The sequence below is a fragment of the Magnolia sinica genome, unplaced genomic scaffold, assembly GCF_029962835.1.
Source record: "Magnolia sinica isolate HGM2019 unplaced genomic scaffold, MsV1 ctg233, whole genome shotgun sequence".
In the NCBI taxonomy this organism is placed as follows: domain Eukaryota; kingdom Viridiplantae; phylum Streptophyta; class Magnoliopsida; order Magnoliales; family Magnoliaceae; genus Magnolia; species Magnolia sinica.
This window is the reverse complement of record NW_026682786.1, coordinates 87715-104966: the sequence shown is the minus strand read 5'-3', so window position 1 is coordinate 104966 and position 17252 is coordinate 87715. Positions and strand designations below refer to the sequence as shown.

Genomic DNA, 17252 nt, shown 5'->3' with positions numbered 1-17252 from the left:
GTACTGTTTAACGGCCTAATTTAACTGTGTCTATGCTGCAAGGTGTGTTTAGGAGCTTGAACGGAAACAGGGTGCTAAAAGTATGGAATTAATGCTCAAAATTCACCAAGGCAAGGGATGGACTCCATGGGACCAAAATCAACGGATTTACACGCCAGGGATCCAAGAAGATCAAGCCGTTCATGTTAAAGAGACCTGAAATTGGTCCAGAATGCAAGATCACAGGGTTTCTGCCATCAGATTGACACGAAACTTCATATATGGCCTGGGGACCATAAATTAACGGTACATGTAAAATTTCAGCCATGGGATATCTCTGGAAGTCGGTCACCGGATGGATCAGCCCAGCAATTCATTAAGTGGGGCCCACATGCTATCTGGATAGCCTCAACTTCGAATTCAACGCATTAAATGAGGAGACAAGACGGATGGATGGAGCTGATTTCCCATAACCATCATAGTAGAATCCACCTGAGTTGGGTGTGCATAGTGCACAAGTGCACTAGCCGTGTACAGCAACGAGCTTCCTTCTTAAAAACGGAAACTCCGTTTTCGTTCCAGCGTGCGTAACAGGGACTTACGCTGTGATCTTTGTGGGCCAACACTGTGCATCAAAGGTCCGATCTGGACCGTCCATGAGACTCACAAGGTCCCTCTCAGCCACGCCTAGGTAACAGAATTGAATAAGACAATGAATATTGGTTTTTCAATCGTTCAAAAGCGGAATGGACGGTAGAGCAGAAAATCAGGTGGACCGCATCAAAAGCAATCCAAAAGTAGTCAATTCCTACTAAAATTTCGAGTAGATTCTAATGGATGGCATGGATTTCCCATTAGAATTTGATCATGGGGCCCTCTGACACCACTGACTTAAAATAGAAATTTTCGTTTCTTCTGGCGTGAAACAGAGCACCTTTTGATCTTTAGTGGGCCTCCATTATGGTCCAAATGCTCAATCCGAGCCGTCCATCATGTAGAGTGGCTTGATTTAATCAAACTCATGTTGACCTTGTGCACTCATGCACGCACACGTGCTAGTTTCAACAGTTACAAACGTACAGCCCTGCACAGATTGCAGCTTGATTACTACCTTTGGCCGCGTCAATAACATTCCAAAACCACCCATATCTTGCTGAAATTTCGTGTACAATCCAATGAATGGATTGGATCTTATGAGTAATTCCAAGAAATGGGTCCCACCAACGTCCAGCGTTAGTCAGTAGGCCATGCTGCGCACGTTGCTGCGTAAGCTTACGCACGTCACCAACTGACCTCCATCGACACAGCCTTGGTTATAAAAGGAGAAGAAAGGGAGAGAGAAGGGGACTTGATTGTGGACGTGAATGCAAGAGAGTTTTTTTTTTAAAAATTTTTTAAATTTTCTTTTCTTTTCTTTTTTGAATTAGTTGATCATGTCTGTGGTTAGCTAACCTCTTAGCTAGGGCTAAGAGGTGAAGCTTGTCGTGTGATGGGTAGTGTTCTACTGGTTTGATTCATGTTATGAACTGATTTGATTCTGTTTTGATTATTAAGGAATGCCTTTAGTTGTTAATGGTTTGTTGTGACTGAAATTACAATAGATCTGCGATGGCTTGAGTATTTCCTTTTCTTCATTGTGATTATGAAGTCAGGAAGTTCTGTTGTTTACTATCATCTCCTGAGCATGGTTAAATGACGGCACCCTTCCTACCGTTCATACATCTCTCAGATTGAAGTAGATCGGTTTAATTCTGTCATTTGCTGTCTCATAGGCATGGTTTTGTGATGAAATCCATTCTAATTTACTTCAATCTTATTTCTCTAAAACTAGATCAAAAGATGTTCAGATTTGATTTTCAGGTTATATCTTCCAACTGGATGAAGATGGGACTCGAAGTCCAGTTGAGTTCATGAATTGACCATAGTTCTCCCTGATGTAAGCCCCGTATCCTAGACCGTACCGTTCCTTAGGCTTTCGCGATCTTCCCGGTCGAATTTCGACAACCTTCAACCCTTAACTGGTATTTGTGCGCGAACCTGATTCTCATGCCGTCAACCTGAGTTGACTCAACCCATGACTTGTACCTTAGCGACCGCACCGTCGCCGCAGTTCCGATGCCGCGACTCCCGCACCGAGGCGATACCGTGGTTAGGAGATGTGGGCCAGCATTCGATGCGAGGAAAACGCCGTGCGTGCGAATTTCGAGAGAATCTCTACAAGATATCACATCAATCCCATCAATCCCATCATGTCCAGTACACATCACCTTTCACCCTTTCCCAAGCAAACCCCAAAAGTCAAAAAGTTTCTTACAACCCATGCTTTTCTTACAACTTTTGTCACAAAAGTCAAAAAAGGAGCTCTTACACTCATCACTCACCACATCACACATCTATCACCCATCCCTTTCTCTTTACAACTCTCTCTCTCTCCTTCATTTTCAAATTCAATCCAAGCAACCCAAGAGCTCCTCACGTCCAAGCCCTCCCATGGTGAGAAAAATGCATGTGTGAGGCCTACCTTTCCATCCCTAGATCTCCCATCCTTGCCATCCATTTTTCATCTTTCTCCATCAAAGAGAAGTACAAGGAGCTAAGGAAGCTAAGGAAGCAAGAAGATCAAGCGGTGGGTGCTTTGATAGGGTAGTTTTAATTTTTTTAAAGATGGGCCAAGTGAGGCCAACCGATCAATAGTTTGGATCTCACTTTGAACCCTGAGATGTGGTCGATGGCCCACTTGGATCATCATGATCATTCCATGATGGGGCCATTCTCCATGGACCCAATCATGATGTTTATTTTCTTACATATTTAGGGTCATCTAGACCGTCTAATTTAGTGGAGAAGGGATCTCCACCATTGGATTTTGATTTAATGGGCCTATGTGTAATGGGACCCACTTGATGTATGATTTAGTGCAAGGGAGGGCCCATAGTGCCGGGGTCCCTCCATCACGCGGGTCCCACTCTCTATCCCTCTCTCTCCCTCTCTATTTCTTTTTTATATGTGATGATAATGAGGTTGTGTGGCCCACTTGAATGGACCCCACCACGAGGTATGTATTCTATCCAAACCATCTACAAGTGGGGCCCACTTTTTGTGTATTGTACCCACACCATACCCCATTTGGTGGCCCACCTAAGCAGGGCCCACCTCAATGCTTGTGCCAGACCAAACCGTCCAGCGTCTATGGGCGCTGGACAAAAGTAAAAACGCAAATATCAGCTTGTTCCCAAGCTTTGGGGTGGCCCACTGATCATGTAGGCCCCACCTTGATGTATGTCTTCAATCCATGCCGTCCATTCCGTTCCCAACCTCATGTTAGGCGTTGAACCGAAATATGGTGGCAACTCGAGGTCTTGGCGGGCCATACCGTAGCAAATGGTGGTTTTCACCATTGAAACCTTCCCTAACACTTTTATACATCGAAATATGCCCAATATTGGGCTTGTTTTACTTGACTGGAGCTATGGAGGGCCGTTGGACGGAGTGGATTGTCTAGATGTGGACCCCACCTGTGAAAACCAAGAAAAAACAAAAAATAAATAAAAAATAAAAATTCATCACAGCAGCGGCAGCTGCTGTGTAAGAGAGCAGCAGGCGCTGCCTGCGCACCAGCGCCCGGGCGGGCTGGGCGGACGTACAGCCACCCACGGCTGTAACCGTGGGCCCCACCTTGATCAGGTGGCCCACATAATAGAAAACAGTGTGAATTAAACTCTACCCTTGAAACCCTTTTTTGGGTCCACAAAAGTTTTGGATCAGGGTGAAATTTGTTTTCACCCTTCATCTAGGTTTACTTGACCTTATCAACAGGTTGGATGGGGTATAAACATTATGGTGGGCCCCACATGGAGCCCACAGTGATTTATGTGTTTTACTGCCACCGTCCAGGCGGACGGTGGAGCCCACTGTGATGTTTGTGTTGAGCCCATAGTGGGTGTGTTCCTGTGCGTGCGTGTGTGGGTGTGTACGTGTGTGTATATATATTTATATATATATAATATTATATTATATATAATATTGTATGTACTATATATATATATTATATTATATTATATATAATTTATTGGTGATGGGAGGCCCATCTCAGTTTAGTTGTGGCCCGTGGTCGAGGCCCACTTTAATATGTATTTAAGACCCATCTTAGTTTACTTGTGGCCCATGGGTCGAGGCCCATTTGATACATATAAGGCCCATAAGATTAGGCCCATTTAATGCATTCTAAGGCCCACAGGTTATGGCCCATTGCAATGCACATAAGGCCCATTGGTGCGGCCCAATGATGTGGCCCACTTGATGAATGTAAGGCCCATATGATATGGCCCATTTGATGTATTTAAGGCCCAATGGGATGTACCTAAGGTCCATTGCAATGTACGATCCCAACATGGGTTATGTAATGATGTTTATGTCGGGCTATACCTTGGGAACAATGGTGGTTTGATGTCCCCATTGCAAGTATAATGTTGGTTAAATGTCCACATTATGACTTTTCCTAGGGTCCATACGTGTAATGTGTAGGCCGTCTAGGCCCATCTTCGTTATGAACATCTTCCATCCTATATAACATGTTTAGTTCCATGATTCATGATCATATGCATCATACGTATGCTTGATATGAGAAATGACTGATCATAGCATATGCCTTCAGACAGATTGTTTAGGGGCTCCTGTACAGGGGGTGTTTCCCAACATGAACGCACAATACGTGCAGGATTGTTGTATGACTGGATAGTGTGATTCATGCATTCGCATTGTGTGATATGGTTACTGTACGCCCTAGCGACATCAGGACCGTAGCCTCCACAGACGTATCGTGGTTGGCAGGATTGGATACCGAAAATCTTGTTCTACATGGGGTGCTATAGATATCCCTGGGTGAAAGTTCCTAAACCCTTATGGTACCAAGAGGTTGCTCCAACGTCTAGACCGAGTGGGTGCATGAGCGTCGAGTGCCGATTACCAGACGATTGCGCTTTCCACTGTATCGTGGTCGGTAGGAAGGGGGTGCGTCCTTACCTGCCTGAGAGTAGGGGGCAATGCTAGGCTGAGTCTGACCAGCTCGAGGAATGGGTCTGCTATTGACGAGCCGAGCCCGATATTGGCAGGCGGATAGTGAGGTCTTTTCCACTCACCTTATTACGCGCGATGGGGCGGCAATCTGGCTTGGAGTGTAGTAGACCCCAGTGATATTCCAGATTTGAGCTATATTGATATGTGGACTTAGATGAGGATTTTTATGCTTGAGTTTCATTTCTCATTGCATGGCCTTGGTATAGTCGACATCATCCTTTGCACCGCATGGCCTTGGTACGGCTAATGGTATTCTTGGCTTCCATCAACATGTTCCGTATTACTCTGATACTGTATAACTGCATTACCACCTTGAGCACACACTTTCACTACCCTCTAAGCTTTCTATAAGCTTATGCACGACTGTTATATGCAGGTGACGTTAGATCGCAGCAGTGCTGAGGCAGGAGCACTTATCAAATCATTTTGGAGTTTTTGTTCATCATCATTGTATTTCCCTTTATGCTCATTGTACTTGTAAAGTTTTTGATCATAGTGAAAATGTGATGGAGTTTTTGGTTGTTGTTGTGGGTCATACCTTTAGTTATGCTTATTACGAATCAAACTGATGTTAAAAAAAAATCCTCGTCACAACATCCCAGGATCGGAACCTGGCGAATGGGCATTGGGAGCCGAGAATGGGGTTCTACGGAGGCTGTCGGTGCCGGATTCGGCGATCGAGAATTTTATGAGCCCAGTTTCCGAGTTTGGGGCGTGACACTTGATCTCTACAAGTGGATCCTCTGAATCCCTAGTTTCCTTCCTCTGAATTCCTTAGGTTTTAAATTAGTAATTCGCCATTATTCCTCAAATTACAATTGATTTAGATTTCATCATAGTCTAGTTCTACTTCTATTTAGTTTCAGATTACGTGCAGGTTTCAGTCCCTTAGGATTCGACCTCAGTCTCACCGAGTTTATTACTACATCACAACCCCATACTTGGGGAGTGAACAAGTTTTTGGCGCCGTTGCCAAGGATTGACGGTTACGTTTTTCTAGATTAAATAGTTTTAAGATTAGTTTAAGATTAAGATTTCTAATTTTAAGTTAGAATTTTTTCTGTTTTTAGAAACTAATCTATTTTCCCTGTTTTGTAGGATCTCGACATAAACTTCTAATTTGGTAATCCCTTTCTAAATTCTCTACTTTTTCTAATTTCTATTTTTAGAATTAGGGTTTTTTTTCTTCTTTTTTTCTCTTTTTTTAGAAATTTTCTAATTCTAGGCTTTCTTTTTTAGAAATTTTCGATTTTCTAATTTTAGATTTAGATTCTTCTTTTAAGTAACTTTCTATTTTTTAGTTTTAGAAAATTTTTCCTTTTTTTTTAGAAACCAACTTTCTATTTTTAGTAACTTTCTAATTCTGGAATTTCTTTCCTTTTTAGAAACTAACTATTCTTCTTTGTTCTTTACAAAATTTCTAATTTTAGATTTTCTATTTTTAGAAACTAACTTATTTTGTTTTCTTTTGCAGGATTCTAACATAGACCTCTAAATTGGTAACTTATTTCTAATTATCTCTCTTCCTATTTCTAGATTTCTTATTGCTGTAGGATTTTTCCTTTAGAATTAGATTCAGAATTAAGGCTCACCATGGAAGATTGGGTACATGTCTATGCTGAGATGGATAAGCAGTTTTGCAGAATGCCTGAGGGTTTTGGAATTCAACGTATACCTCAAGATTTTTCTCCATCGAGAACCGACATTGAGAACTGACTAGAACGTTATGCTCCATCAGCTAATAGGTCTGTATACAATCATAATTATGGGAATGAGGATTATTATCAACCATCATATTCTCTCATGTATGATCAGTATGACTATAACCAGTGGAACCATCAAAACTGGGAAGATGAACCAACAACAAGTTATAATGATTATTCTCTTGGATACCCTACCTTTGAGAACCAACCAGAAATAATCCAAGAGAATTCATTTCAGCATAACATGGAGTGTTTTGTAAAAATTAGAAAAGCAATGGAGGCACTCAATTCGTGCCTCGATCGGATAGAGGAAGCTCGCTCATCCCAACTACAATCTAATCCAGAAATACAATGCAAGGAAAGTGATCCTCACTCGCTTTTGAAGAAATCTGAAATTTGGAATAAAGAGTTGGATTCTATTAATGAGCATACGGTTCAATTCCCCAATGAGTCGATCTCAATGACTATTCAAAAGAATAGTGGAGATACATGGGTGTTTTTCAAATATAATAATGATGATATACTTCACTCACAGGATACACTAGATTTTAATGATGAGGGAGAGGTTAGTTTATGTGAACCTCAACCCAATCTGGGAATAGAATGTGAGGAAAGTGATCCCATCCTAAATGTGCACTGCACTGAACTAGAATATGATGAGTATTGGAATGACGATCATGAATGTGCAGCCCCAGTTCCCTTGGAATTAATCTCAAGTTTGGTCCAGGTCAATGATCAAGAAGTGCACGAAGTGAGCGGTCATAATGAGCTACTCCACTCACCTGACATATTTGATTTAAAAGTGGATGAGCTCATTACAACCAACCCTTCTATCTCTTGTGAGACATGTTTGGACTACTCACCTGAATTACATGATAATATGATTCGGGAGATGGATGAGTTACTCGATATGACTCTGGAATTTGAAACCACCCAGTTGAGGCCACTCACTACCTCTTCTAAATAGTATTAATGAACAGAGTCCACACATCAATACTTCGTCTACTGACCCTCTATCTGTCTGTGCAAGGCTGGATCAAGAGAGCGTACCTCCGTTTACTTTTAGAGACGATGGAATCATTGGGCAGATTATCACAAACTTTGATGTAGAAAACGAGCCATTCTCAGATGAATTACCCAACTCTTTGGACGATTGCTTGGCACATTTTTCAAATTCAAACGATCCTATAATTAAAGAAATAGTAGATGCCTTGCAAGAGAATATCTCGATAGTTGTTACTAATCGAGAGAACCCTTATTCTGAAACCTCTTCTTCCCCTGATCCTAAATGCTTACCATTAAAGGAGGAGGAGCTGACAATGGAACCGAAGTCTGATACTTCGGAATGTGTTGAGACTACATCACTTCTTGTGAAGTTTTCTGAACTTTATTTACTTGTAGTCTCTGATTTACTATGGGATAATAACACCGACACTTCTTCTGTCATAGGTGAATCGTATATACTCTGGATATCTCAGGCGAATCGACAATAAATTTTTTATGAGGTACATAAGTTTCTCTAGAACGTCATGCTCCAGAGCATCCAAGCCTATTACAAAAAGGGCTTTTGGATGATCTTGTTGAGAAACCTACTGAGAAACTTATCAAGATATTGGCCGGAAGAGGAACCTTGCGGTATGATCGAGTAGTTTTTCCCTGTTTTCATAGGACTAGGGTAGTTTGTTTTATGTTGTTCTAGGATAGACGGTTTTATGCCATTAGGTTAGTTTGCTTTTTTACTTTGTTTTAGGATATTTGTTTTTGTTAGTTTCTCTCTTGTGCTGATTTGCTTTCATGCTAAGATATTTGTGAAAAAGCCTCTTGATTCTTTCATCCAGGTACTTTCTTTCCATCACTCATCTTTTACTTTTGTTGTCCCATGTGCATAGCATGTTTATCTCTTTTACATTGAGGACAATGTAGATTTTAGGTTGGGGGTGAGAGATTAGGTTATGTAATCAATGTTTTCTTGGTCTTGAGCGAAATTTGTAAAAAAATTTCAACTTTTTCTAGACTTTCGTGTGAAATTAAAGTGATTTTGAAAGATAGTCGTGATTTGGGAAGTATAAGATACAGAATGTTGGTGATTTACAACTCTTAGATTTAGCTATCTGACAGATTCCACGGTTGAGTTCAAATTATCAATCCATGATTAGAAGTTTTAAACATTGTTTGAATCATGATTTCACATGCCACATCTCGATTACACATTGAGGTTTCAGTCGATATTGAAAGATTAACTTGGTAATCACTAAACATGAAAGGAACCAACCTAAGAAAATTGAATGGATTAGGCGAACGGTCTTCACCATAGGTTTGCTCCCTATAAGTGAGGATTCGATTCCCCATGGTTGATATGTGAAAAAGGGTTGGGTGTACAGTCTTTACCATAGGTTAGCTCCCTATAGGTGCGGATTTGATACCTTTCATTGACGTTACTTTTAATGGAAAAATCAAAAGTTGGAATAATGAAAAGATGAACTATGAGGCAGGTTTTGGTTTTGGTTGTCATGAATTCTCTTGTTGGTTACCAATCATATCCTGAAATAGAGAAGTGAATTGTAATAATGTTAAGCCGAGACTACACCATACACTCATGTAACTCAATGTTTAGAATTGTTCTAATTGATGGATTAATATTTGAACTTAATTATAAAGTTTACTGTGAGCTTGATTCCAGGAGAAAGTAATGCCCAACATTCATGAATCTTAAAATTCTGGTATCTCGATTATTCTTCATTAATCACTCATGTTTACAGGAATTGTCTTGTATTTTTGAAATTATTTTTCGCATACTTTGCTCGGGACTAGCAAAATGCTGGTTGAGGGTTGTGTTGAGGGTCAAATATTGCATATCAGACCCCATTTATTGCCTAGATTTATGAATATGGTACTGTTTAACGGCCCAATTTAACTGTGTTTATGCTGCAAGGTGTGTTTAGGAGTTCGAATGGAAACAGGGTGCTAAAAGCATAAAATTAATGCTCAAAATTCACCAAGGCAAGGGATGGACTCCATGAGACCAAAATCAATGGATTTACACGCTAGGGATCTGAGAAGATCAAGCCGTTCATGTTAAAGAGACTTGAAATTGGTCCAGAATGCAAGATCATAAGGTTCCTTCTATCAGATTGACACGAAACTTCATACATGGCCTGTGGACCATAAATTAACCATAAATGTAAAATTTCATCCATAGGATATCTTTGGAAGTGGGCCAACGGATGGATCAGCCACGCAATTCATTGAGTGGGACCCACATGTTATCTGGATATGCCTCAACTTCGGATTCAACGCATTAAATGAGGAGACAAGACGGATGGATGGAGCTGATTTCCCATAACCATCATAGTGGAACCCACCTGAGTTAGGTGTGCATAGTGCACAAGTGCACTAGCCGTGTACGGTAACGAGCCTCTTTCTTAAAAACGGAAACTCCGTTTTCGTTCCAGCGTGCGTAACAGGGACTTATGCTGTGATCTTTGTGGGCCAACACCGTGCATCAAAGGTCCGATCTGGACCGTCCATGAGACTCACAAGGTCCCTCTCAGTCACGCCTAGGTGACAGAATTGAATAAGACAATGAATATTGGTTTTTCAACCATTCAAAAGCAGAATGGATGGTAAAGCAGAAAATCAGGTGGACTACATCAAAAGCAATCCAAAAGCAGTCAATTCGTACTGAAATTTCAAGTAGATTTTAATGGACGGCATGGATTTCCCATTAGAATTTGATCATGGGGCCCTCTGACACCACTAACTCAAAATGGAAATTTTCGTTTCTTCTGGCATGAAACAGAATACCGTTTGATCTTTAGTGGGCCTCCATTATGGTCCAAATGCTCAATCCGAGCCGTCCATCATGTAAAGTGGCTTGATTTAATCAAACCCATGTTAACCTTGTGCACTCATGCACGCACACGTGCTAGTTTCAACAGTTACAAACGTACAGCCCTGCACAGATTGCAGCTTGATTACTACCTTTGGCCGTGTCAATAACATTCCAAAACTACCCATATCTTGCTGAAATTTCGTGTACAATCCAATGAATGGATTGGATCTTGTGAGTAATTCCAAGAAATGGGTCCCACTAACATCCAGCGTCAGTCAGCAGGCCCTACTGCACACGTTGCTGCGTAAGCTTACGCACGTCATCGACTGACCTCCATCGACACAGCCTTGGCTATAAAAGGAGAAGAAAGGGAGAGAGAAGGGGACCCGATTGTGGACGTGAATGCAAGAGAGAGTTTTTTTTTTAATTTTTCTGTTTTTCTTTTCTTTTCTTTTTAGAATTAGTTGATCATGTCTGTGGTTAGCTAACCTCTTAGCTAGGGCTAAGAGGTGAAGCTTGTCGTGTGATGGGTAGTGTTCTACTGGTTTGATTCACGTTATGAACTGATTTGATTATTAAGGAATGCATTTAGTTGTTAATGGTTTGTTGTGACTGAAATTACAATAGATCCGCGATGGCTTGAGTATTTCCTTTTCTTCTTTGTGATTATAAAGTCAGGAAGCTCTGTTGTTTACTATCGTCTCCTGGGCATAGTTAGATGATGGCACCCTTCCTACCATTCATACATCTCTCAGATTGAAGTAAATCGGTTTAATTCTGTTGTTTGCTTTGTTTCATGGGCATGGTTTTGTGATGAAATCCATTCTAATTTACTTCAATCTTATTTCTCTAAAACTAGATCAAAAGACGTTCAGATTTGATTTTTCAGGTTATATCTTCCAACTGGATGAAGATGGGACTCGAAGTCCAGTTGAGTTTATGAATCGATCGTAGATCTCCCTGATCTCTACAAGTGGATCCTTAGAATCCCCAGTTTCCTTCCTCTGAATTCCTTAGGTTTTAAATTAGTAATTCGCCATTATTCCTCAAATTACAATCGATTTAGATTTCATCTTAGTCTAGTTCTACTTCTATTTAGTTTCAGATTACGTATAGGTTTCAGTCCCTTGGGATTCAACCTCGGTCTCACCAAGTTTATTACTACATCACAACCCTATACTTGGGGAGTAAACAATAGATTCTGAAATCGAATACTTTATGACCTTCAGGCATGTATCATTTGATCTAAACCATGCAACTCATCGATTATATTCAGCTTCAGTGGCATTATCAAATGGTTTTGGTGGTTCTGGTGTTATTAGGGTCATATCTAATTGAAGACAGCCCAATAAAACTTCAATGATGTTCTTCCATTGAGCATAATTAGATCCATTTAGGGCATGGACTTGATTCTGATTAGTTGGAATTGAGACTAAAATAAAAGAGGTACATACATACTCACATTAGTTCGTAATTTCATAAAACAATTTCATGAATGTAAACAAATATCAGGCAAAGTTAATCAATTCAGTTGCCAAGTGAGGCATCAACTGAATTATCCAAGATGAAAAATGGGCCCAACCATCACATCTTGGTGAGAATCTATTACATCATCATCATTCCTCCTGTTGGTGGTAATAATAACATGTTAATGATCCTCCTGAACATGAAGCTAAGCGATGTCAGTCATGTAAAACTGAGACACTCAATACCTGTGGGTGAAATGAGTCTTTCAGCTTTACATTACCAACACCATTTACTTCACCCGTTCACGTGTCTGCCAAATGGTAATCGTCTATATTTTCGTTACCATACGCATGAAAACGTGAACGCAACTGTATGTAATCTGCATATCCTAATGTTACAAGTCTGTACTTGTAATATTTTCATCGATTGAGGTCACTATAATGGCTAACACAACCAAATCCAAAACTACAAATAAAGACATGATTGCGATTATAATCCTGCCTCAATGGATTATGTCTTAATTAGTCTTGATACGGCTCACAAGGTCATTGGTATTGATTATTGGAAAATAAATTAACCTCAGATGAATATGTATAATTCTCTATGTTCCAATAGTCTATATTAATTCTTTAAAGATGGGTAATGGGCCTATAATGAAACCAAATCAAGACTGCATGATAAATGAACATTACAAGTCTGACGCTTGACATTCACAGATAGAGCATTGGTCTTAAGAACATTACAAGGTTGTATCTGAACGTTTATCTAGTGGAATTGTGTGTGTTCAATAGTTTGGACTTAAAATAGGATCTCTATATGTACAATCACCTTGCCTTGATTGGGCCCAAAGATTGTTGGAGTGTGCCCACAAATTTAATTTGAAATTGATTAGCCCTCAAAAGTTTGGGCCTAGTTAAAGACTTACACCATAAGGTGATCAGACCCAAGATCCTATACAGGTCCAAAGTCCAGGGCCATGTATACCTGAATAAGCCCTAATCGAAAAATAAAAATTGTGCAACTGAGGTGCACATGTATGGCCTTCAGATGAAGGCCACTGCGTTTATGAAGGACAATATAGAATGGGCCAAGGAGTGCCGAACGGGCCCATAACATAATTCAGGCCCATCACTCCAATAAAACATGGCAGGAATCACATTATCGGGTCCAGAAGGCAGACCCAAATGGATTTCAATCGAGTCCACTTACCCGTCAGTTAAAACAGGAGAGAACCCGTCTATTTCTCTTTAACAGGGCAGTAAGCCCTAGGCTCGAGCTTGTCTCCGAAAAACTCTCTCACTGCAGGAGAGAGAGAGAGAGAGAGAGAGAGAGCGAAGATGCTCTCCTTATCCACCCGACGTATCTCGAAGGAGATCAAGTCCTTTGATTTGTTGTGTATCTTGCAGTCGTAGAAACCAAAGATGACATCGGAAGCATCGACTGCGACCGTGGCTGCGGCTGCCATTGATGAGTGTGAAGGCTCAAGACGCTGATGATGGCTCCGCATAGAGGAAGAAAAAGGTGGTGAGCCATCACCTTCGTCCGCTCTTACAAGGTCCGTCAATGGCCGCCAGTATGAATGACCAAGGTAAGAGGCTGGTAAGGGGTTCTTAAGTCCCTGATGATGAATGGGATTTTTAGTGATCTCCAGCAATGGATTCGAGAATGGAAATCCCCAATTGTGCAACTGGATTTGGGGGTTTTCAAAATCCCTGATGAATGTCCGGATTTAGGGCTGTTGGAACTGAAATCCCTAATTTGGATTTGGGTTCGAAATCCTTAATCTGTTGTGCTAGATTTGGATTCGAGAATCCCTAATTAACGGATTTGGGGATTCCGAATCTGAAACCCCTAATTTCCTAATTTGGGAATTCAGATCTGAAATCCCTAATTTCCTGATTTGGGGATTCAGATCTGAAATCCCTAATTTCCTGATTTGGGGATTCAAATATGAAATCCCTAATTTCAAACAAAATTCGAAATCCCAATTTGCCTGATTTAGGAATTCGAGTATCTGATTTAGAATATGAATCTTCAATGTATGAATCTGAATCTGATCAATTTATGCCTCTGCACAGTGGCTCTAATACCAACTGTAATCCTTTTATCTGGATGCGGAAATTTCAGAGATCGGTTGTGCACAGGTCATGAAGATCAAGGGTTCGGATGGCTTACCTAGATGAGACGCCGCCATGGAAGCCGGATAAGAATACCAGAATACCAGAATTCCCGTAGAGCTTAGGATTTTCCTCTCCTTCACACCCTTTCTACAATTCACAAGATGGGATGCGAATTCTGTCGTGGTGTAGGATCGGAGACCCAACTCTCTTATATAGAGTCTGTGGAGAAGGAGTTTGAAACCCATCACAACTCTCTCTCCCACGCTCCACATTGTAGCATCCTAGTTCAACTCAAATTGCTGTCTATGTAAGACAGCTATAGCATTTCAGCCCTAGTATGCAAAGCTACGCAGATAGACTGCACAGCGCATCACCTGAAGTGGGCCCACTAGTCTACTCAATCCTCCGGTCCAACTGAATGACAATCCAGACCGTTGATCAGTAAGGCCCACTAAATAGAGTTCTTACATCGCTTACTTCGGATCAGATTGGTGCTTGTCCATTGCTTTCAACGGTAGTACCCACTTGATTATGAGCAGCTCAAGAGACCTGCTTTTTCGTATCAGGTATTCTGAGTGGTCAGCCCACCTTTTCAACATTTGGATGCGGTACTCTCATGAAGTTATGACATTAGGCACTAATTGGACGATCACCTTATGGATCCAACTCAGGTTAAACAATTCCCTCACTTGAAGTAGATCCGAACCAATCATCAGATGGACCATGCCAATGATCATACTGACCAAACCATCAAGCTCATTGTCTTGAAGGACTTCCGTGATAATTAAGAACAGTGAACAAAAGTTCCTTTGGCTGTTGCCATCTCAGGTGAAACAGACTACATGATGAACCCAAAATCAGATTGGTTGAAAATCCTAACCTTTGATTTAAAAAATGACCATTAACCACAATTTTATCTGTAGATAGATCAATGGTTTGGATTGCTTGTTAAAAAATCATAATTTTCGCTATTCATGGTAGCAGCTACCCACTTGAATCAATGGCCCACCATGCAATGGTCAAGAAGAAGGCCCATATTCAACGACCAAACATTAATAATAAAATTGATTTCACACACACACACACACACACACACACACACACACACACACACTAATAGAAGAGTTTTGTTGCCGGTTATCCTTCATCGACAGTGGTGATCATCTTTTAAACGGTTTGGATCACCGAACATGTCCCCAGATCCAACGGTTATAGTCCTCACATATTCTTTTGCAATACTTCTGGATGTATTTTTTGAGGGGTTTTTTTTTTTAATAAAAAAAAAAAAAAGAAAAAAAAGAAGAAGAAGAAGAAGAAGAAGAAGAAGAACGAAAATGTGTACGCATCCATAGAAATAAGCAATCGCTCCTCGCTCGTGCAAGATTGCAATTCTAATTGCTGGCACATCGGCCTCCGGGGTATACATGTGCGAGATTCAGGTCGTTCATTAGACGGGTGCCCTAGAGTCAAAATTAGGATTTCTAACCAGCTGAGCTATACGAGTGATAAAAAGAGCTGGAAACATTGACCAAGAGTCAAACCCTAGCTGATGAGTGGACTAGATTTTATTTTATTTTATTTTTTTTCGACCACAGTACCCAAAAGTCAGAACCATATGATGAACGGCCCGTAGCTCACACGGGCTAGTCAGGTTTGACTTGCTCCCGTCAGGAGCAAAGGTGTATAACAGAGTAAAATGGGAATAAGATTGGAAAGATTGCTTATATCTTCTTCCTCAAAAATCAGACAATTTCACACATCCGTGGGCCACGGCATATGAAACAAGTAGAACATTTGTATGTTGTGACCTACCTGAGCAGTAGAATGGCCTGAGTTTTAGGCTAGATGGAAAGCTCAGATCTCGCACACGTGTTGCATATGGGAACATTTGTTTGCGTGTGGCTGGGCAAGGGCTCCACACGCGTGTGAAAGTGAAAATAGCAAAGCTTAGCTTGGAAGAAGAAAAAGAAAAGAACAATTGAAGCACCTGTGATGGGAGGCAGATCTCAGTTTCGGAGGGTGATGAAATTCCCGGCAGAGATGGAAGTAGAAGCCCTCCATGAGAGGGCTTATTTTCCTTCTTCTTTTGAATTGAAACACTCTTTTACTCGAAAGAAGAGAATCCATGTCTTGCATTCGTCTCCTCTCCAGAGAGAACCTGATGTATGTATGTAGAGAGAGAGAGAGAGAGAGAGAGAGAGAGAGAGAGAGACCTGCAGATGAGCATCTCCTGAGAAAACCTGATGTATGTAGAGAGAGGGAGCCTCTCCCGAGAAAACCTGATGTATGTAGTTGAGAGAATCTTGAGCATGATTCAAGCAGCCCACTCATATGAGAGGTCTGGATCAATGAACGTGGCCCCACTTTGCGTGAACCCAACAGCATCGCGTACTTCAATAATCACCTGCATTTTTTCTTCCGGCCACAGTATTTTGTTTATACTACTTTTCATGGGGTGCGACCCTGATCGTGGGGCCCACCTCGATGCATGTGTTGTATATCCACGCGGTCTATCCGTTTTTCCAGACCATTTATGGGGTGGTCCCAAAAATGAAACAGATCCAATTCTCAGATAGACCACACCAGAGGAAAACAGTGGTGGTTGAACGCTCACCATTAAAGACTTCGCAGGCCCCACCGTAATCTGTATTTTACATCCAACCTGTTGATTAGGTCACACAGGCCTTGATTAAGGGAAACATAAATAGCAGCTTGATCCAAAACTTTTGTGGCCCAAGAAATTCTTAATGGTGGGAATTCAATCCCTAGTGTGTGGTCCACCGAGTATGATGATACGCATGCACTGTACACGTGGCATAAATTAACTCAATAAACCGTTGAATATGTGAAAACGTTTGTCATAAAGTCACGGTTCTAAAAATCAGGTTGATTGAATAATCCTAGCTTCTGATTCATTTGTTGAAATGTAACCATTATTTTTCATTTTTAACCCGTCCAGTAAACGTCCACCAATCCGGCCATGAGATTTAAAAAATAATAATAAATAAATAAATAAAATGTTACATCTAAACTGGGATGCCTAATTTGGACAGTTCAATATAAGTTACATATATG

At 40.9% G+C, this 17252-nt stretch overlaps 1 long non-coding RNA gene across 1 annotated transcript in view; it reads right to left on the bottom strand.

Moving 5' to 3' along the window:
• LOC131236118 (uncharacterized) overlaps nucleotides 1–16573 on the bottom strand; it is a 32495-nt gene extending 15922 nt beyond the window's left edge. The window contains exon 1 of the long non-coding RNA XR_009166545.1: nucleotides 16165–16573. This is a non-coding gene — a long non-coding RNA (uncharacterized LOC131236118). The remainder of the gene's footprint in view (nucleotides 1–16164) is intronic.
• Nucleotides 16574–17252: the final 679 nt, after the last annotated feature.